Here is a 21,908-nt window from a genome sequence, read left to right on the forward strand (position 1 = left end):
ACTTCAGTGTACATGCTCACATCTGGACCAAACTGTACATCTAGGATGAGAGTCCCGCCCTGAACACATGTACATGCCGACATTCACCCACAGTCATAGCGCCACCTGCTGGCAAACAAAGTGACCTTTAACGAAGCAGCCCCCGCCGCATGTTTCACCTACGTGCACGAATTTTCTGTGGTACGTGTATCTTGTCCAGACGCACAAAAAAGTCTCTTGGAGCCATAGCCTAAACCCAACAGGAAGTCGGCCATTTTGAATTTTACGTCAAATTTTGGATGATTTACACACTTCGTACTTTAACGAACTCCTCCTAGGGATTTAGTCCGACCGACTTCAAATTTGTGCTGTGCCTTCTAAAGGCATTGAAGATGAAAAGTTGTGCTATTTGCAAGTTTTCGTCAATGGGCATGTCCGTGGCGTGGCGTCAAATATCAACTCTTCGCCATGACACGGAAGTTGTCGTAACTTCAGTGTACATGCTCACATCTGGACCAAACTGTACATGTAGGATGAGAGTCCCGCCCTGAACACATGTACATGCTGACATTCACCCACAGTCATAGCGCCACCTGCTGGCAACAGGAAGTGACCTTTAACGAAGCAGCCCCCGCCGCACGTTTCACCTACGTGCACGAATTTTCTGTGGTACGTGTATCTTGTCCAGACGCACAAAAAAGTCTCTTGGAGCCATAGCCTAAACCCAACAGGAAGTCGGCCATTTTGAATTTTACGGCCATTTTGGATGATTTACACACTTCGTACTTTAACGAACTCCTCCTAGGGATTTAGTCCGACCGACTTCAAATTTCTGCTGTGCCTTCTAAAGGCATTGAAGATGAAAAGTTGTGCTATTTGCGAGTTTTCGTCAATGGTGTGTCCGTGGCGTGGCGTCAGAGATCAAGTCTTCGCCATGACACAGGAAGTTGTTGTAACTTCCGTGTACATGCTCACATCTGAAACAAACTTTACGTGCTTGATAACTCTCCCACCCCGCTATGTAGGACCGATCCTGACACAGTCATAAATAAATACAGATGAGATACAAATAAATACATAAATAACTGTGCTCAATAAATAAATAAGCATCCAATTAAATACACAAAAAATAAAGTAAATAAATAAACTTTGGTAGTAATTAAATCATACAAGGAGACATAAATGTATATATTTTAATTAGTGCCTTTACTTATTCACCTTTGTTATAATTACCTTATTTATTTATTCTTCGTTATAATCTTCAACTTTATTTATTACAAATTTTTTAATGTATTTATTTATGTGTGTGTTTTAATATTTTTGTCTGTTTTATTCTTCCTTTGTATTTATTTACCTTATTTATTTTCTTTCTCTTTTATTTCTTCCTGTCCTTTTTAAATTTCTGTATGCATTTCTGCCTCATTATGCAAATGAGGAGGGCTGTGTCTCAAGGGGTCATCTTCTCTTATTGGTGACCAGTCAGACAGGAGAGCTCTAGGCCTACTCTGCCTGCAGACATCAACGATCTTGCCCCTCACACAGTCAGATGGCTTCCTTCAGTGCGCTGAGGTGTTTAACAACTCTGAAGACAATACTACCAGCAATGTCTTCCTTCTCTTTTCACGTAGACGCTCCACAGACAGTGCTTTCAGTTTGCTGCATGCATGGACACAGAACTGTGGTACAGGGAGAAGCACACGGTCAGCTGGCTGCAGCTAAATCTGGAGTGCACTCGTATTCAATTCTGTATGGAAATTCAGTTTTAACGGAGCAGAGCGAGCTGACAGGCAGAGTTAGAGACTTTTTCTGTCCGTTTCTATCTTTACAAAGACGCATGTTGCAGTCAGAGTCTTCTCTGAAGAGGGTAATGAAGTCTCAGTAGTACACGATGTGAGCACGACATACAACACAATTTATCAAATTACGCAACGGATATACAGTATGAAAATAAGATTGATTGGATTATACTCACAGGAAGTATAAAACCTGTTACGTGCGTCTATTAAAAGTAAAGTAACACAAAAATGTCAGGGAAATTACTTTACTTAGATTTAAGTACTGCAGTTGTACATTTGAAATACCTTCCTACCTTTCTGATAGGAAGCCTTCTTGAGGTGGTATAAAACATTTCTTATATTCTGATTTGAGTTGTGGACAACTATGACCACATGAATTAAAAAATTAAACATTTCACTGCCCAAGTCAGCTATAACACAAGTCTTGTTCATAGACTACATGCTGTACAGTATTTGTGGACAGATTTTGTCCCAGGATTTATTATGCATTTCTTCTTCTTCGTTGCATGATTTAGAATAATAAGGTGAGAAATGGGTCTATTCTGAGTTCATCCTGCACTGCAGCAGCTAATAAAGTCCATTTAATCCCAAAAACGCTTTTCTTTTAGGCAGGCTGGAGCAGAAAACAACTCACCTTTCTCAAGTTGCAGTAATGTCACATGTGTATGAAGGTGGATCAAACAAGCTAATCTTAAATGTCAAAGTAGAGAGGAGCCTAGTAGGCCTATTTATTTTCATTCATTACACAATATGAATAAGCTATGCAGACAGTTGTAAAGAAAGAACATCTTTTTCTTCTGTTCTCTACTTGTTATAGTTACACAGTATTAGGGGTGTGGGCTGTATTAAAAGTATCCACTGTTCTCCCATGCTCTAACACACAGTAACGATGAAATGCGTGCTGTTCTCACATTCTTCCTCTGTATGTACACATAAACAACAAGGCAGGGAAATATAAAAGGAATTTATTTTATTGTTTGGGTACATTATTGTTCAGTGTACATGCTCACATCTGAAACAAACTTTACGTGCTTGATAACTCTCCCACCCCGCAGACATCTACACCAATACCGATTTATATTCATAGCGGCAAGTGCTATGTAGCTCCACATAGGGGACACAGGAAGTGACATATAACACCTTCATGCGGCGTCAGAACCGCGTTGCAAATTCACACCCGCACCGGCAGAGGTCGAGAGTATGCAACTCGGCCGGCTCACACCCGGACGTGCTACAAGTGCGAGGGCCTGCCAACGCTGCTTGCAGCTTTAATTTAGTTTGGGTTGCAGGTAGTGAGTCACTGTCTTAATGGTTTTCTTTTCCTTGTTCTGTTCTGATGGTCTGGCTTAGTGCTCATCCTGTGTGTGGGATAAAGTTGCCCCTTGCCCATTGATTGTGAGCTCCCCTTGCGCTGGGTTAACTGTCTACTGGTCATTATATTAACTGCATGTCAGCCAGTGTGTGTTTTATGGCCTCATTCATATCTCCAACCTGTCTCTTTGTGCTTTTAACATAGAATCTATTTTTTGATAAATATGGGTTTACATTTTAATATAGCCTAACTGCTTTCCAGTCATACTTACCTTCAGTGTGCTAGGGACCTGTTGTTTGTGGCTCCAAAGGAGGCCTCCACTACCTTCCAGTTTCTTAGCTGTCCATTTATTGTATTTCACCTATTTAACCAAGAATGATAGAGCTAGAGACTGATGTAATTCATTTCTTGGGACCACTGGGTAGTAGGATTAGGATACTTTGCTCTTAGGGTTTTCTGTATGTAGGTTTTAAATTATACCGTAGATGTAGCATGTGCTTCATAGATTTGTAGCATTTATTTAGACAATCTTTGCTTAGTGTTTGGGCCCCTACAAGCTTCAGATAGCTTAAAAAGGTGTCCCTTTTCACAAATCTGCATTATTTCTAATGATTGTACTTGCATTTTAATGTTTGTTAATAAACTAAACTGGACTGAACTAAACTGAACTGAGCTTGGCATCGTGCAGCGACAAAGACTAAAGCTAACACTAAAACTTATAAAAAACTAAGCATTTTCGAAAAATAAAAACTAAACTAGCAAATTCACGTTAAAAAACGAATTAAAACTAAACTGAAACTGAATACAAAAAGTCAAAACGAAATAAAAATAAAAACTAATGAAAAATCCTAAACTATAATAACCTTGGTGCGCAGCATAGTTCTTTTGGAAAACGTGTTTATTTTAGTGTGTTTATCTTATTAATACAATGTACATTTGTGATTAAAAATAATGGTTGTTGGTAAATGAATTAGTGACCCCCACAGATGCATGATTTTACTGCTTCAATAAGAGCTCAGACCCTCCTTATGGACCGTAACTAGAACCCTGCTGGACCATATGGACTATCAAACTGTTAAATCTGTAAAAATGAACACACATGCAATTTTGTAAATATCCACTTTTTAAAAATGAATGGAGACACAATAGCTTGCTGTAATAATACTTTTACTTTATTCACTATACACACAGATTACACAGTTAGAAAAGGAGTTGGCAGCAGTGACTGATTTGCATTATCCAAAACATTTTTAAAAAGTCTGAATGCATGGGTCCATCAAAATATCCATTATCAATATTTGTATATCTAAACCATGCAAATTAGGATATGCCAACATTGGCTGTGGTGAGTAGTAGTTTCTTTCTGTGGATAATTGTTTAAATAACCTTGTGTGTTAAATCTCTCACTGCTCCAAAACAGCTGATTCAAACTATCAACTCATTATGAATCGTTAAGTGTGAAAAGCTACACGAACGGTGTAAATGATATAGATCTTTATTTTATCTTCTTTTGGACAAATAACTAACCTGAGTGTCACCAACATGTTAAGACAAATGCAAACCTATACCCTTGCAAAATGCTTTATAAAAAACAAACACAGTAGCTTCATACAGTATGAATAGCTTACGTTATCCAAAGGAAAAAAAGCTAATCCTGCTACTTCTGGAGCTAACGCTAGCCACTGTTGGCGTAGCCTAAAGTTACCTATGTAGAACGACAAACGACCAGCGTGCATTATGCTGGTTATGCTGGTGACCAGCTAATCTGGTGTATGGGTAACATTAAATTAGGAACAATCCACAGCCGACATTTTTCTGGATTTATTTTAGGTTTTGGAAAGAGAATAAATCGTACTATTCCTATCAACCTCTCTGGGTAGCAACTGTAGCTATTGCAAGTGCCCCAGGAACAGTGTTTGACCATATCTTAGAAAAATACAGCCAAATAAAGCTAGAAAACGACTCTTTTTGCATTAGAGTCAATGGAGCACATCCATGAAAGTGTCAGACCTCAGTTAGAGCAAGACCTATACTGCGCTGTGATTGGCCAGCTGTGTATTCAGGGAGTGGCTTAGCGAAGGGTTAATTGAAAATGTTATAATCTAGGTGTGTTATTTCAATGTATGACTGCTACTTTATTATTTATTCACAGTCAGCATCAGCAAGAGGAATGGAGCTATTCAACACTATACTTTTTGGTGCTAAAAAATAATGAGTTGAAACTTAAAACTTGATATGATAATGCCAAGAATCCATGACGCCGGCTACGGCACGTTACGGCCGTGCCACAATTTTAATGTGTCCATAGCCCGGCGTCAAAGTCCACTGGAGTCTAATACCTTCATCACAGCTCTATGTGACCCCGTTTTGTTCCGTCAGCAGGCTGCATTTCCTACAAGAAGCATTTCAGAATCAGAGCGCTTTGCCTGCCTGATTTTGCTGACATGTTTAGATTTTGTTGATTTGGTAATCAGTGTTTGCATTTTGTGCTTCTACTGCGATTAAGTAGGCTACGTAGTTAAATAATTTTCTTTTGTGTCCGTTTTAATCGTGTTTATTGTTGTTTTACGATCAGGAGTCTCCATAGAGTGTTTTATTATGAAAATTGACTGGATTCTATCTGCCGTTCAGAATCAGAATCAGCTTATTCATAGTTTTAATGTGTAGTGGACCAGCCAGTTTGTTTTAAGTGTCTCCCCTGAGAGAAAGGTGAGATTGGTTATTTTACCCAATGGGCCTCCTCCCAAGATTTGGCCTTTGTGACCTGCACAGGAAAAGACTCAGCTTTGGCGTATAGAAATACACCTGCACAAACAGACATAAAGACTACAAACTGTGTATTCTGAGAGACATTCTAGACACTCTGACCATAAAGGTGTCACCCCGACGCTCCACAGGATGAGCAAAATGGCAGGGTAACCATAGTAACCGTGCCCCCCTTTCTAATTACTTCAAACATCAAACCCTTTCTTTCTTGGTCGTGGTTCTATACCCACCAAAGAGTCATTAACATGGGTTCTCAACCTGCCCCCTCCTTCTCACGCAGATACGCAAAACTGATGAGACAGACGCCGGAAAAAGACACTCCAGATCACATTCCTTTGTGGGAACAAGAAATGTTGTCTCTTAAACTTGCCTACTACCTTGTTTAATTAGTTCTCTCCACTTCAATTTGAGTTATTCTCTAAATACTATGTTTGAAAGCTAAAAGAATCATAAGGGAAGTAAGGTTTCTACTTTCTCCCTATTATCCTGTACCGATCACTGTCTGTTTTGTTTTATACTAATGCCATGCTTCAACACCTTTTTATATATTTTCTTGTTAAAGAACACGTGATATTATCATTAACCCTGTTAACCGATCCTGAAATCCTGAAAATGTGTTTTAACTGGTAACCATTCTAATCATTACAATGATTAATTAATTGTTTTCCCTCATTTTATCAAATGCTTAAACTAAAAACAGTATAACTGTTTATGACATTTAAGGTGATTATGGGAAGGTATTTGATTTACAATACACGCAAAAAAACATATTAGAGTTAAGACACAGTCCCAGAGGAGACCGGAAGCCCTCCCTCAGGGGAAACAAAGCCCTACTGGGATACGCCCCAAATAACAAAAGCACAGAGCCAAGCACACGCTTCTCTTGTCTTCTTCCTCGGTACCTCTTCAGCAGCTGTTGGAACACGCTCAGCGTGCCCCATCTCCCAGCAACGTCCTAAGGAGTTTTGGCCGGCATTGTACGTGAAATTTTCTGTCTTTCAGCAGTACTTAGCCATATTTACGCGAACCTTCGTTGAATTTACTTCGTTTTGTTTGTAAAGTTAGCAGACCGTTTCAGTTGCGCAACTCTGAGTTCAAGAATGACCAAGTTCTTTTAAGCTTTATTTTAGTCGAATTAACTCATACTGCTCCCACTGAAGTTCGGACCCAGCCACGTGACCCCGTTACGCCAGCAGTAACAAAAGGACATCAAACCAGAACAGAGCCAGGGTTAACTGCCAGGCTGAGGATGGCCCTGCCACTGCAAGTGTTTTTCTTCATCCAGACAAAGCGGAAGAACCCCCAGAAAAATCCCTAGCACAAAGCCAGGAATTGGGCAGCTAGCGTGGAGCCCGCTCGACCAGCCCACGGCTGACAACACCCAGTTACGTAGAACCAACCCTGCATTCTGTGATCAGTTAGTGATCCGTTAGTCTAATCCTTAGACAAACTCCTAACCAATTTAACTGAATTATTATCATAACGTGCGCTTATTAGTTATCTTGCTCCTTATGAATCAAATTCTTCCCCACAATAAAAAAACTCAATTTACCTTGAACCCCATCATTCTCATTGTTTGCATTCTGTTTGTTTAATGTTAGTCATTGTTTATTTCTTTGATGTATATTTTTTTATTTTTTATTTTTATTTTATTTATGCAGATTTTGATATACACAGGCACACAAAACAAACTCAAAAGACAGAAAATCACATGGGTAAACAAAAAAGTGAAACTTAAGAAATAAAAAGATACCCTCACACACACAAACAAACAAACAACAACAAAAAACAGCCAGCACTTACTGATTATTTAAAAAAAGTATATCAATACACTGAACGGATGACCCAGAAAGTCCACTCACAGAGATTAAGTCGAAGAGGCCTGAGCCGGGGGGAATGGAGTCTCAGCATGGATAACTAACAAACAAACAAAAAAAGAGAACAAAATGCAAATGCAGCGCATCTAGGTCCCAGTTTGTGAACTATCCTTCCTGATGTATTCTATGAAGGGGCCCCAGATCTTTTTAAACTTATCCTGGGAGTTGAACATAGAAAACCGACATGAGGGCTTGTTGTAAAGCGGATGGAAGAGCTAAGGAACCATGGGAGCAGCCCAGTATCACTAAGAGACAGTCAGGGACCAGTTGTTTATCATAAACAGCGCCGTACAGACTGAAAATGTCATCCCAGAACCTTGTGAGCTTAGAACAGGGCCAGAAAAGATGCCCAAGAGTTCCATCAGCTGATTTGCATTCATCACAAGTGGGGGAGAGAGCAGGAAAAATTGTATTCAGTCTAGTCTTGGAATAGTGCAGCCTATGAACTACTTTAAACTGAATGAGCTGAAGTCGAGCATGTTACAACCCAGCTCGTTAGGGTAGGGCAGTAACAAGGTATTTGGGTTAAATTAAGGTGGTAAGGACAACTGAAATCAGGTTGAGTCGAAGTTTAATTAAATGAGTTGTCTCCAAAAAAACATAACAAAAGGAGGCTATGTAGGTACTGACAAAAAAAACACTTAACAAAAGGAGGTCAGTACCTACATGCTGTACAGGAATGTAGTGTAACCAAACAAACAATTTTCCCCCTTAAAGGGTGCCACTCACAATCTAGTTTACAAAGGTTTTTACTGACAAGAGTCACTTAAGCCGGCAACCAACAAACAGATCAGATTTAAACACTCAAGACATTCACAGGGGTACAACAAGGCGAACTGATCACTGGCTCACAGTCGCCTCGAACTGCAGGAACACAAACTATTTGTAGGCCAGCTGGTGTTGATTGGTGAGTTCTGGTTGGCAGGTTCGGTAGGATCCTCGGCCACACCAATCAGACGCCAGCAAACAGCAACCAGGAAGTGGGTGGTTCCAGGTCCAGGGGAACCAATCCTCGACAGGTGCTTGCCGTGGGGATTTGCATACAGCTCAGAGAACTCCAAAACACAACTACTCTAAGGCAGCCAGCGGCGGCCGTAACAAGCATTAATAGAACATGCTTTTATCTTATTCAACCCTTTCGCCCATAGCTCGTCAGAGATTGTTTCACCGGTGTCCCTGATCCACGCCGCCATAATATGGAGAGAGGGTTGCCGTAGTGAAGACCTTGACAAACCGAGAGATCAAATGTTTGGAGCTGGGAGGTCTGGTCATAACATCATAAAAGTCATGTTGCATGGGGGTCGCATCTAGGCGAGGGGAAGATTGCTTAACAAAGTTCCTAATTTGTAAATAACGAAAAAATTGATTGGTAGGGAGTTTGAACTTGGCCTGGAGATGGGCTTGGCCTGGAGATGGGCTGGAGATGGGCGAAAGATGCAAAATGAATATCAATGTAGAGATCCCTAATAGTAGTTAAACCTTTATCTGACCAGTGCTTAAAGACAGCGTCCATCAAACCAGGCTTAAAACAGGGGTTCTGACATATGGGAGCATGAATTGACATTTTTGGGAGGTTCAGAATTCCCTTGATTTGGTTTAAGATTTTAATTGAGTTGCAGAGAAAGAAATTACTGCGTAGCGATTTAATTTTAATATCAGGTTTTGAGAAAAGAATAGCTGACAAGGAGGCCCCAGTAAGTGATACGGCATTGCCAAGCTCCACCTCAGGCCATCTAGGCCCACCCACCTCTGCACCCCCAGCCGTGGACTGATTCCTGAAGACCCAAGCTCTGGCATTACAGGCCCAGTAATAATGCCGAAAGACGGGCAGGCCTAAACCACCCTCCTCAGTGGGCTTCTGTAAGTGGGCCTTTGAAATACGGGGAGGCTTGGAGGCCCAAATGAAAGGCATGATAATAGAGTCTAACATCTTAAAAAAGTGAAGAGGATGGGCATGTTTTGAAATAGATAAATAAATTTAGCGAGCACAACCATTTTGACAATATTGACACGTCCAAACAATGAGCCTGTTAATCACATCCATATAGTTATATTTAAAAAGAAGCTTCGGATTTCTGGGGATATTAATCCCCAGGTAAGAAAAGCGGTCAGGGGTAACTCTGAAGGGCAAATTAGGAAGAAAACTAAAAACAGATTTCTCCGAATTTATAGTAAACCCAGAGAGTCGCACAAAGCCATCCAACAGATTAAGTCAATTTTACATCCATAACAGTCAAAAATACATCATCTGCATACAGGCTGATGGTGTATTCGGACGTGCCGCACCTTATGCCAGAGATTTGGGAGATGGCTCTGATGGCCATGGCCAGCGGCTCAAGAGCTAATGCAAAAAGCATTGGAGAGAGGTAGCAGCCTTGCCTGGTGCCACGGTGCAATGAGAACGGGGGGGATCTTTCATGGTTGGTTAGAACAGAAGATCGAGGCGAGCATAAAGCATTTTAATATATTCATAAATTTTGACCCAAAGCCAAATTTATTAAGAGCAGCCAACATGTATCCCCACTCTACCTGATCGAAAGACTGCTGGGCATCTAGTGAGATCACAGCGGAGTGGGGGAATTTAGTTGAAGACATTAAATTTACATCATCTTGTATTTGAGAAGGAAAATCGATCGGGAATGAAACCTGATTGATCGGGATGAATTAATGTGCCAATTTATTTGTTTAACCTGTTGGTCAGGACTTTTGCAATAACTTTTTGATCAGAGTTAAGCAGACTTAGGGTACGATACGTAGAAACATTTGTTTCGTCTCTGTCCCTTTTTAAGAGGACACAGATATGGGCGTCGTAGAGGGTATGAGGGAAGGCACCATTTTTCACAGAGCAACTGATCATCCGAAGCAAGAGGGGGGCGATGACGTCAATGTGCGTCTTGTAAAATTCTATCCCAGATCCATCTGGACCACAGGCTTTGCCACTGGGAAAAGAACGAATAGCATTTCGGATCTCCTCGAGCGTAAAGTCAGAGTCCAATTCCAGCCTCGCAGGCTCAGATAGGACTGGAATGTCTAGAGAATTAAAGTATAGAGAAAATTGGCATTGTCGGTTTCCGTAGCAGTAGATCTGGAAGTATATAGCTGGCTGTAGAAACTAAAAAATCTGTCATTGATCTGCTTGTGATCAGTTATTAGCTGACCAGTGGATGAGGAAATTTTATGTATTGCCCTATCAGATATGGCGCCCTTCAGTTGCCTAGCAAGCAATTTATCGGCCTTTTCACCCAGCTCACAGTGATTCTGTTTTAGTCTACGAATACAGTTCAGCCTCAATATCAATGCGACGCCTGTGCCTGGCCCTTTTTCGAGACAACTGATATGAGATGATGTGTCCTTTTATAACAGCCTTAAACGACTCCCACAAGGTAGAATCTGAGACAGCACCATTGTCGTTAATGAGCAGAAAATCTGCAATCTTAGTCGATATGCAGCCACTGAACATGTCATCTAAATATAGAGAGAAATTTCCAATTATATTGAGGGGTATAAAGATTGAAGTCAATCACCAGTGAGAGGGGTGCATGATCCAATATTAGGATACTATGATAAGTCAAGCTTATTACATCCAAAATAAGTCTAAAGTCAACCAGCATATAATCAATTCTTGTGAAACTGCCATGCACAGGGGAAAAGAAAGAAAATTTACTTTCTAGGGGGTGCTGGTGTCTCCAAATGTCAACCAGGTCCAGGGATTCGGTAAAGTTGTTGAGTACTGAGACAGATTTTAATAATGGGGCCACGGACGAAGAGGACCTATCCAACATCAAAATAACAATTAAAGTCGCCGCTGATTGTTAGGTTTTAGTAAGACTGAGGACCGGGTGCGGACATAGAACACTCAAAGCCCGTCAAAGTAAAGAGTTTATTCACAAAGGACTAGTACAAAATGGTAGTGGGTGAGATGTGAGCAGGGGCAGGCAGTCCTGGGCAGGGGCAATCCGCTCTCCTAGAGATCCTCCAAGCAGGGCAAATGACACCGGACTCGGCAACTAGAAAAAGGAGATAAACAAAAAACATTAATCTGGGTTCAGGCAGAGACACACTGGAAAAAGACTAAACGCTCAGGAAACAAGCTGGCCTGAAGTACTCAACCAAGTTATGGCTAGGAATAATCTGGCGACGAGTCTCAGGGAGCCCCACATCTTAAGACCAGGTGTAGATGAGGATTGGCAACAGGTGTGAAGCCTTGCCGGGCGACCAGCTCCCTGCCAAGGCAAAGACAAACCCACACACGCCCACAGACACAGGACCAACTGTGACAGCCGATAATTATATTATGATCATTATATTCCGTGACAAGGTTGAATACTTTACAGAAAAAATCAGGGCAATCGAAGTTGGGTGCATAAATGTTTAAGAGAACTAAAGGAACTGAGTTGACAGTACCTGTGACAAGTATGAACCTCCCTCCTGGATCGGTGGTCTGCGTTTTGAATACAAATGGGACGGCTCTGCGAACAAGAATGGCCACCCCCCTTGCCTTGGAGGAAAAGGTGGATTGGTACACCTGAGACACCCACACAGATCTTAAACGCCTCTGCTCTGAAGGTTGGATATGGGTCTCCTGCAAAAAACAATATCAGACAACAGGGACTTTAGATGCGAGAATACTTTACCTCATTTAAGGGCTCTGCCCATACCCCTACAATTCCCTGACCTAAGTGAGTAAGTGACATGGATCTATGTGGAGGGACAGATGGTAAAGTTTGACATGTGACATATAAAGGGCTGGCAGAACATCCAATGATAAAAATGACAGATAAGGAAAGACAAATAAAACCCCCACATAACCCAAACCCGCTAAGAACTAAGCGGTACAACCCACTAGCTAACAAGGAGGCTGCCGGGTAACAGAGCCAGCCAAACTGCACACTAAAAATCACACTTACCACGGGGCCCCGTGCGCATCTCCAATACAGACTAATGTTTAAACTGGACTCAAAAGGAGGTACTCAGTGTAAGCGATATACAGAACACATGCTTGGTGAGGTATAACAGGTAGAAGGGTATAAACAGTGCAGCATGTAAAATATCAAAGTTAAGAAAATAAAGATAAAATACAATAGAAAAAATGTGTATCCATGAAAGGATTATCCGGGATTATCAATCAATACTAATACAAAAAGAAGGTAATAAATAAAATTGTCCCAGTACTAGGTTTACGCACCAGAAAGCACACACTGTGTGAGATGCTATTGAAACACATGCAATATGTTGCATCGGTGATCAGCTAAAAATAAGTGTCAGATCTGAACATTTATCAAAACGCTGGATAGGAAAATAACTTGTCCGAGATTATATATGTATGTACATATATATATATACACCCACACAATATAGTATAATAGTGATATAATATATAGGAGTTAAGAGTCATTTGCTGGGCCTAAAGAGTTGGCAAACTGTTCAGCTTCGGCCGGTGACACAAACATCTTCGGTGTGTTGTTGTAGTCAACATGGAGCTTGGCTGGAAAGCGCAGGGAACATTTAGCACCAGCTTCGGTCAGCCGCTTCCTCACGTTTGTAAAGGCCTGTCGCTGTGCGAGACCTCCGCCGTGTAGTCGGGGAAAATGGAGACTCTCTCACCGTGGTAGAGCTTGTTGATGGCTGAGTCGTAGTATTTCGATCACATCCCGGTCGTTGTGGACCTTGGCAATGATGAGCCGCGGCCATTCATTATGGTGGGGCTTCGGTCTCAGGCTCGGTGGGCCCGTCTATTTTAACGGGTCTGCTAAAGTTGTCATGGCTGAATAGCTCTGGGATCAGCTTAGAAACAAAATCAGTAGCGGCCCTCCAAATCGTTCAGCTTGGCTCTGAGGAGACCACCTGTAGCTCGTTGCACGTAGCTTGCAATGCTGTCATGCGGCTGTCGTTAGCTGACATGACTTCGTCGAAGTCATCAAAGCGGAGCTCAGTTTCATGGTTTTTCTTCTGAAGCGATGATAGCGTCGTTTCAACTGCGTCAAGGCGGCCCTCCAAAGATTTCTTAAGCCATCCACGAGTGAGGTGATTTTCACAAGCTCTGCCCCATGGCTAGCGATACCTGCTAGTATAGCATTGTTGCTAGCCATCGATGAACTCGTCTTGGATGTATCCCTCTAAATATCGTCTTTCTTAGGCATGTTGATATGAACCCACCTCCGACAGGCTACAGCACTGTTTAATGAGCAACACAGCGTAAAATAATGTTGAAGTGCAATGCCCCCTATTTGATGTATATTTAACCGCATTTTTATTCACCTTTAGTTAGCTAATAAATTTCACTTAAATCACAGGAACTGTGTGTGTATTGTTTAACTCCAGGTCACTGTAACGGAGGATTTACGCCTTGATATGAGATTGCTACGTTGCAGCAACATAAGGAAGGCTAACCCTACCTGTTAGCACGTGCGCAGCTGTAGGGTTAGCCGGTCGACATGCATAAAGTCAGTGACTTAGGTTTAGGTACTAACATTTCTGATGGTTATGGTAAGGGTAGGGGCTTCGGGGGGCTGTCAACACCTTTATCACAAACGTAGCTAGCTAGCTAGCACTTCCGGTCTGTACGGGACGCCCCAGAGCGTCTCATAGAGACGCTTCCGGAAGTAAGTAAGTAAGTAAACTTTATTTACATAGCACCCTTCACAGACAAGAGGGGTCACAAAGTGCTTCACAGTAAAAAATAGAATAAAATAAAACAAATAACAACAACAACACTTAAAATACCAAACTATATGGGAGTGATTCTCTGAGATGGGTGCCTTTTGGGTCATAACTTTTTTTTAATACCTCAAATAGTGATATTTCTGATCATTTCATGTGATAGTGGATTAGTCAAACCTTTCAGAAAATACATTTTCCCACCTCAGGCATGAAATTCTAATCGTTATTGAGTGTTTTTTCTTACTGAAAGTTGTTTTGGAGTTTAGCCCCGTCACAGACCACTTGGACCCTGTGTAAATATGATTTAACAGGATTTTCAAGTAAATTCTTGTAGAAGCTTTTTAATGAGATGTCCCTTGTTTGATATCATTTATTGCATGTAGAATTTTATTTTTAAATACTCACCATTTTCAATACCAAATCAGGTCATGAAAACCGTATCTAACATTGGTCTTCAAATCTTATCACAAAATATGCATTAACATTAGGATTTAATCAGGCTTTCATATTTATTCCGACTGTCCTGTAAATTCTACACACAGCAAAACAAACATTGACCTAATTTGTCTTCTTATCACGAAAATATTTAATAAAAACTATCAAATAACAGGGTTGACTCAATAACGGGGTTGAAATGATAACAGGGTTGAAAATGATGATCATTATTTCAATATAGTATGGATTTCTTACCTGTAAAATTAATGATATCACATTCAATAAAATTTTCTTTTATTGAAGTTGGCAAAAACAAACTATTTAATGTTAAAGTATTTAACATTAAATCAAAAACATTAAGCATTAATTCATCACAAACATCAATCGATCTTTCCATTTGGTTCAAAATGGGATCACATTTTGATTAAAATTTGTATTTAGTGCTTTAACATTGAACTTTAAAAACAGGACTGTAAGATGTCCATTAATTCATTCTTTATTCAGAAAGCCTGGCCCAAACATCTTTTTGAATTTCCATGTGCCGTGATGTCACTGGCTTAGGAGGTGGGATGAGGCACATCATCAAAAACATACCAAAGCACATCCTCACGAGCAGGCAAAAGAACCTGTTTGGCCCGACACGGTGCATGCATTTTACTTGCACATGCGTTTCATCCATCGCAAGTATTATTCCTGGGAACAAATCTTTATCATATGTGAGCACACACCACTGCCCTAGCACCTCTGGGTCTTCCCAATGGATTTGTGTCTGCCTCCGTGACACAGCATCTGGCACCTTCTTAACAAAGCTGAAATGATTATGTTCACTCGCATTGTAACTGCTTCTGGGTCGAGCACATACAGCTGACATCACGAGACAGTATCTCTCCTGGAGCAAGAGTTACCACCTGATGTATCCTCATGGTAGCTGGGACTGCTGGTAGGTTTGATGGCATCCTCTCAAGTGCCTGCTCAACAGTATCACCATTGACAAAGAACAACTTGATCGATGTGTTGGTCTCCAAAAGGGCCTCGAAGAGTTCATGTGCATCTTGGATGTCCCGGCCATGGCTTATTACATGTCAGCAGTCCTCTTCAAGGCTGCTCCAACACCATCTGGTGCTCCTTTGCCATGGCTGGCCCTGCCTTAATACCTCTTTTCTCCAGCTCAGTGCTAAAAAGGAAAAAATTGCCCTTCTGCTTGTACTGGGTACAAGGCCCATCACTAAAAAAGTGTATCACAGAGACCTCTGGGTGTGTTGCCTGCACATAATCCAATACAGGGTTCAGATGCTCCCAAATAGCTGCTGGGCTTTTGTGCTTTAATGGGGATATTGTGCTGAAGCAGGTCGGTTCCCCTTCGAGGGAACTCGAACTGCGTCGGTGACGACACTATGGGAACGCCTCTGGGCGTGGCAGGGCTGAACTATGAATGAAACTACTCCAATCCTATTGGTGTTACTAGAACGGTAGTGTGTGACGGTGTAACCGGAGGGGGTATATAAGCACGCCGGCACATAGGACACATTAGCTTCTTTCTATTCAGCAGGCACTCTGGCTATGTTTGGAAGCTCCATTATCCTACCTGACGTTGAGACGAAGCAGCAGATCATGTCGAAGCGATTCCGACAGTGTGTCTTTCCATGTGAGCGTTTCATCACGGAGGGTGATACCCATGGGATGTACGTCTCATGCCTGGGGATGTCGCATCGGCGGCTGGGGGCTGCCTGCGACCATTGCGAGGCCCTGCCGCTGAGGGTGCTGAGGTCTTGAGCGGCTCTCTTCCTAGAGGATGGTCGGATGCGCTCCCCTTGTGGCACAGGCCCCGCGGTCGCTGAGGCGGCTCCGATCCTGGGGATCACAACGCGAGATCGCCGAGGGTGCCGGAACGGCTGAGGCCTTTTTCCGGTCCTCGTCCGAGGAATCCTCCTCCCCTCGCCCCCGATCGGGAGCCAGTTTCTCGGTTTCTCCTACTCGAGGGGTGAGTCCGGAGAGGCTGACACAATTTGGCTCTGAGGAGCTAGATGTGCTTAGCATGGAGGAAACGGAACGTCATCAGCCCTCACCAGTATACGAGGAGTTGTTGCACATTGATTGGCCACAGGCGGTGCAGCAGCCATCGGTAGGCAGCAAACTAGATGAGCGGTTTCTGCAACACCGAGCGCCACCCCCGCGTCGGCCCCTACCATTTTTTACGGATCTACACAACGAGTTGTGTAGATCATGGAATAAACTCTTCTCTGCGCGGCTGTCTACGTCCCCCCGGCTGGACTACGGCAACATGACAGAAATCAGACAGCACGGCTACAGAGCAATGCCACAAGTGGAGGAGGCCCTGGCTAGCTACCTCTCTCCCAACCTCGCCTCATCCCTCCGGACACCGGCGCTCCCCACCAAGCCGTGTCGGATGACGTCCGATTTGGTGGGCAAGGCCTACATGGCAGCGGGTCGAGCTGGGGCCAAGCACCTGACCCTTAAGATGACCTTTCTCCTCGCTATCACCTCTCTGAGGAGGGTGGGGGATCTCCAGGCACTTTCGGTGTCTCCTTGATGCCTGGAGTTTGCCCCGGGGAGGGTCAGGGCCATCCTGCACCCTTGTCCAGGTTATGTCCCTAAGGTTAAGGCCAGACTGGCAGGGTCCACGGTGCTGCAGGCGTTTCATCCCCAACCTCATGTGACGGCGGAGGACGGGAGACTTCATCTGCTCTGCCCTGTCAGAGCACTGAGTATTTACACTCTGAGGTCTTCCCGGTGGAGGAAAGCAGACCAGTTGCTGGTGTGTTTTGGGTCCCCCAAGGCTGGGCTCCCCGCTTCTAAACACGCCATCAGCAACTGGATTGTTCAGACTATTTCCCTGGCCTATCAGGTGCGCGGTTTGCCTTCACCTATGGCCATAAGGGCGCATCTACTCGAGGCATGGCGGCTTCTAGGGCCCTCCTCGCAGGGGCGTCACTCCAGGATTTGTGTGACGCGGCTGGCTGGGCCACCCCTCACACTTTTATCCGTTTTACAGTCTGGACCTGCCTTCTGCACCCGGCACCCGTGCGCTCTCCTCCTAGTCGTGCCGTCAGGTTCTGCACGCTGGGGGCAGGCGGGGTTTCGGCGCGGCCTAAGTGGGTATGTCGTTCCCATAGTGTCGTCACCGACGCAGTTCATGTTCCCTCGAAGGGGAACGAGACACTGCGTCGGTCCGCCACACCTCACCCCGCCTGGAGTGCCTTGCTTCATAGAAAGGGCTAATGTGTCCTATGTGCCGGCGTGCTTATATACCCCCTCCGGTTACGCCGTCACACACTACCGTTCTAGTAACACCAATAGGATTGGAGTAGTTTCATTCATAGTTCAGCCCTGCCACGCCCAGAGGCGTTTCCATAGTGTCGTCACCGACGCAGTGTCTCGTTCCCCTTCTCGGGGAACAAGGGTTACATACGTAACCTGAGACGTTCTTGGCTACTGCCTACACCCTGTATGAATCCCTGTATGTAGTATTGCCTGTTGATGAGATGATCCAAAGTGCACTGCTTGGATTTCAGAACTGTACTTGCAGGTGAAGTTCTCAGAAAAATCTATGTGAATTAGACATTCATCAGTGGCCATGCTCTTTCTCAGCTCACGGTAGTAGGCATACTGTTGCCTAATATTGAATGAATGCTTCTTGAACGTGTGTGGAACTGCTCACCAAGTTGCTCCTGGGTTCCCTCAACAATTTGTTTAACAGATATCTTTACTTTTGGCCCCTCCTGATCATCCATTTTTGCCTTCTCTTCTGTCCCCCACTGAGTATAGGACACTTTTTTTACACTGTCGTACATACTGGAGAGGGGAACTGTTTTATCTTTACAGTTCTCACACTCCCCATACATTCAATCCTTGCAAGTGGTATCACAGGACACAGTTTTAGTAAGTCTCTCCAGATCTGAGGTCTCGATCAGCTTTAGTTGATTAAGCTTTTCTGCTAGAAAGCTTAAATTTTCATGCAGTTTGCACTGGCATGTCTAACGATCAGACAAAGAGGGGTGCACAACCCAAAAGGGACGCAGGCGGCAAAATGAAGAGTATGAGATCCTCACATTATTCTCTGCTAGAAATTTTCTGTGGAGGTTTCTCATTGTGTCTACAAGAAACCTTTTTTGCATCTTTACTTTGTTTCTTGTAATGGTTTGTTTTCTACCTGTAGTTATCCTGCTGACATCATCTCTGTTAAAGAAGCTCTTTACGTTCTTCTGAATAGATGTATCTGCAACCTGTTGACAGTCTTTCTGGTAAAACTGGTCAGGCTTTTGCTCTTCAAAAGGTTTCTGCGTTTCTTTGAAAACCCCAATGCCTGTTCTGACCATCTCTGCAGCCTATACTTTTTGACAATCTTTCCCACAGTAACCTTGGCTAAGATTCTGCTGTTCACAGGACAGTTCTTCACCAGTTCACGGACTTTGGATCTTGGAGATTCATTATGTTTTGCTGATCGCTGGAGCCTCTTTTTGTACTTTTCTTTAAGTTTCCTCTCCTTTGTGAGTGCATGTTGGAGTTGTGCTATCTCTTTGTGCAGTTTGTATCTTGCTCTTCAGGATTGTTTCTTTCCCTCCAAATGTTGCCTCAAACAAAACCAGGTAATAAATAATTACCAAAGCTGCAGCCAACATTTAAAATCTCACATGGACAAACCCCTATATACACTTGCATACAGTATACACTTACACTCTCTAAAACACACTAACTTACACTCAACTTCATCTAATCAAAATTAACTCCTTACAACTGAACTTGAGGACACAGATCTAGGTTGCTCTGCATTTTGATTATACAGGACTTTGTGGAGGGGTGTCAATATTCCTCAAAGCTTCCCTCTTCCTCTGTAAGGCAATTAACCCTTTAACTGCCTCACAGTTTTCTGCTGCTTTTAAAAACTCATTGTTGTACAATGTCGATGGCTGCAACCTCAGTGTTGAGGAACTCACCTACCAGTTTGATTGTACTTGCACTGAGATATTGGACTGTGCTGACTTGCTCCACTGAGGGAAAAACGCTCTAAACCACTTTCAGAGCCTTGGCTGAATGACACTACCCACTCTCTCAGACATGCCTGTAGAATAGCTGAGAGAAATTTGAAAAAGGACAAACTTCAAGTCTCATTTGAAATATTGCGGGATACACTATCTAAATACCAGAGAGCAGTAAAATTGCTAAAACTAAATTTTTATCCCGTGTAGTAGCAAATAAGAGCCAGAGGCTTGAGGTTCTTTTCAATGTCTTTAACTCTCTTGTTAACCCTCGCAAATCAGACTGTGTTGTGCCATCTACAATTTTTTGTGAAAAATTCCTGAAATATTTTATAGACAAAATTGCCGGTCTTAGCTTTTCACCCACTATATTTACCAGTGACCCCTCTGTCCCCCCCTGTCAGCCCAGCTGTCTTCCTGCAGTTTGAGCCAGTTACATTCCCCCTTCTTTCTGACATAGTCAAGCAACTACGTCCTGCAAACTGCCCCAAAGTATTCCTGCACGATTTTTGAAAGATGTTTTTAACACTGTTGGATCAAGCATTGTCGCCTTGGTTAATACATCTCTCAGCTCAGGGTGTGTTCCAGCTGCTTTCAAACATGCAGTTGTGCAACCACGTTTAAAAAAGTCTGGATACTTCAAAGCTCTCTAATTTTAGATCTCTAAGCTCCCCTTTTTGTCAAAAATTCTAGAGAGTGGTTTTTAATCAACTTCAATCATTTTTAGATGATTTTAGTATTTATGAAAAACTCCAGTCTGGATTTAAGCTCCGTCACAATACTGAAACTGCCCTTTTAAGAGTTTTTAATGATCTCCTTTAGCTTTTGACTCTGGAAACTCTGCTGTTTTGGTGCTTTTAGATTTGACTGCTGCCTTTGATATGGTTAACCACTCCATTCTCTTATCCCGACTCGAACAGTGTGTCGGCATTAGGGGCACAGCCCTCAAATGGTTTCAATCATATCTGGCAGATAGAAGTTTCTCTGTTCACCTCGGTGAATTTTCTTCATCTGCTGCCCCTCTTTCTTGTGAGGTCCCCCAAGGGTCCATATTGGGCCCCATGCTTTTTTCACTGTACATGCTGCCTTTGGGGTCCATTTTCAAAAAACACAACATCTCCTTTCATTGTTTTGCAGACGACATACAAATCTATTTACCTGTAAAATCTAACAACAAAGCTGCAACTCAGTCCTTGCTCAACTGCCTGAGAGATCTTAAAATATGGTTGAATCAGAACTTTCTCTGTCTGAATGAAAGTAAGACTGAGGTTGTTGTGTTCAGTTGACCTGGGGATTTAAGTGCTTGTATAGATGTTCTTGGTACTTTAGGAACATATAGTCGTCCATTTACCAAGAATCTAGGTGTGATCTTTGACAGTGCTTTTAAGTTTGAAAAACAGATTAGTTCTGTAGTAAAAGACAGTTTCTTTCAGCTGAGACTGTTGGCCAAAGTCAAGCCCTACCTACCACGCAAAGACTTTGAAAGAGTAATATATGCATTTATAACGTCGTCTCAACTACTGTAACTCTTTGTATGTTGGAGTGGATCAGTCATCTCTCCATTGGTTACAGTTAGTCCAGAATGCAGCAGCCCGACTTCTAACAGGAACTAAAATGCGTGAGCACATTACCCCTGTTGTAGCCTCGCTCCACTGGCTTCCTGTCCACTTTAGGATTGATTTTAAGATTGTACTGCTTGTTTTCAAAATTTGAAATGGGTTGGCACCTTCTTATTTATCAGAACTTTTACATGTACACACTCCGGTCAAAGCACTGAGGTCATCCAATCAGATGCTCCTTGATGTCCCCAGATCCAGGTTAAAAACTAAAGGTGACCGAGCCTTCTCAGCTGCTCCTAATCTTTAGAATACTTTACCTGTTCAAATAAGAAATGCCCGAACTCCTGACACTTTCAAATCCTTGCTAAAGACCTATCTTTATTCATTGGCCTTCAAACAGAGTTGAATAGTGACATTTATTTTATGTTTTGCTTTTTCTACTGTTGTCATGTATATTTGTTGTCTATTGTGGAAAGCACTTTGGTCAACTAGTGTTGTTTTTAAATGTGCTATATAAATAAACTTGA

General features: G+C 42.7%; 1 long non-coding RNA gene across 1 annotated transcript; it reads right to left on the bottom strand.

Moving 5' to 3' along the window:
* Nucleotides 1-11,596: 11,596 nt before the first annotated feature.
* On the bottom strand, nt 11,597-11,988 carry LOC119899657. Its single transcript, XR_005443888.1, has 2 exons — nt 11,841-11,988; nt 11,597-11,737 (listed from the first exon to the last, which is right to left on the bottom strand). It is a non-coding gene; the product is annotated as an uncharacterized LOC119899657 (long non-coding RNA).
* Between the last annotated feature and the right edge of the window lie 9,920 nt (nt 11,989-21,908).

Source organism: Micropterus salmoides, unplaced genomic scaffold (genome assembly GCF_014851395.1).
Source record: "Micropterus salmoides isolate LMB-PRFRI ecotype aquatic unplaced genomic scaffold, ASM1485139v1 Ms_hic_scaffold_1, whole genome shotgun sequence".
NCBI classification, from domain to species: domain Eukaryota; kingdom Metazoa; phylum Chordata; class Actinopteri; order Centrarchiformes; family Centrarchidae; genus Micropterus; species Micropterus salmoides.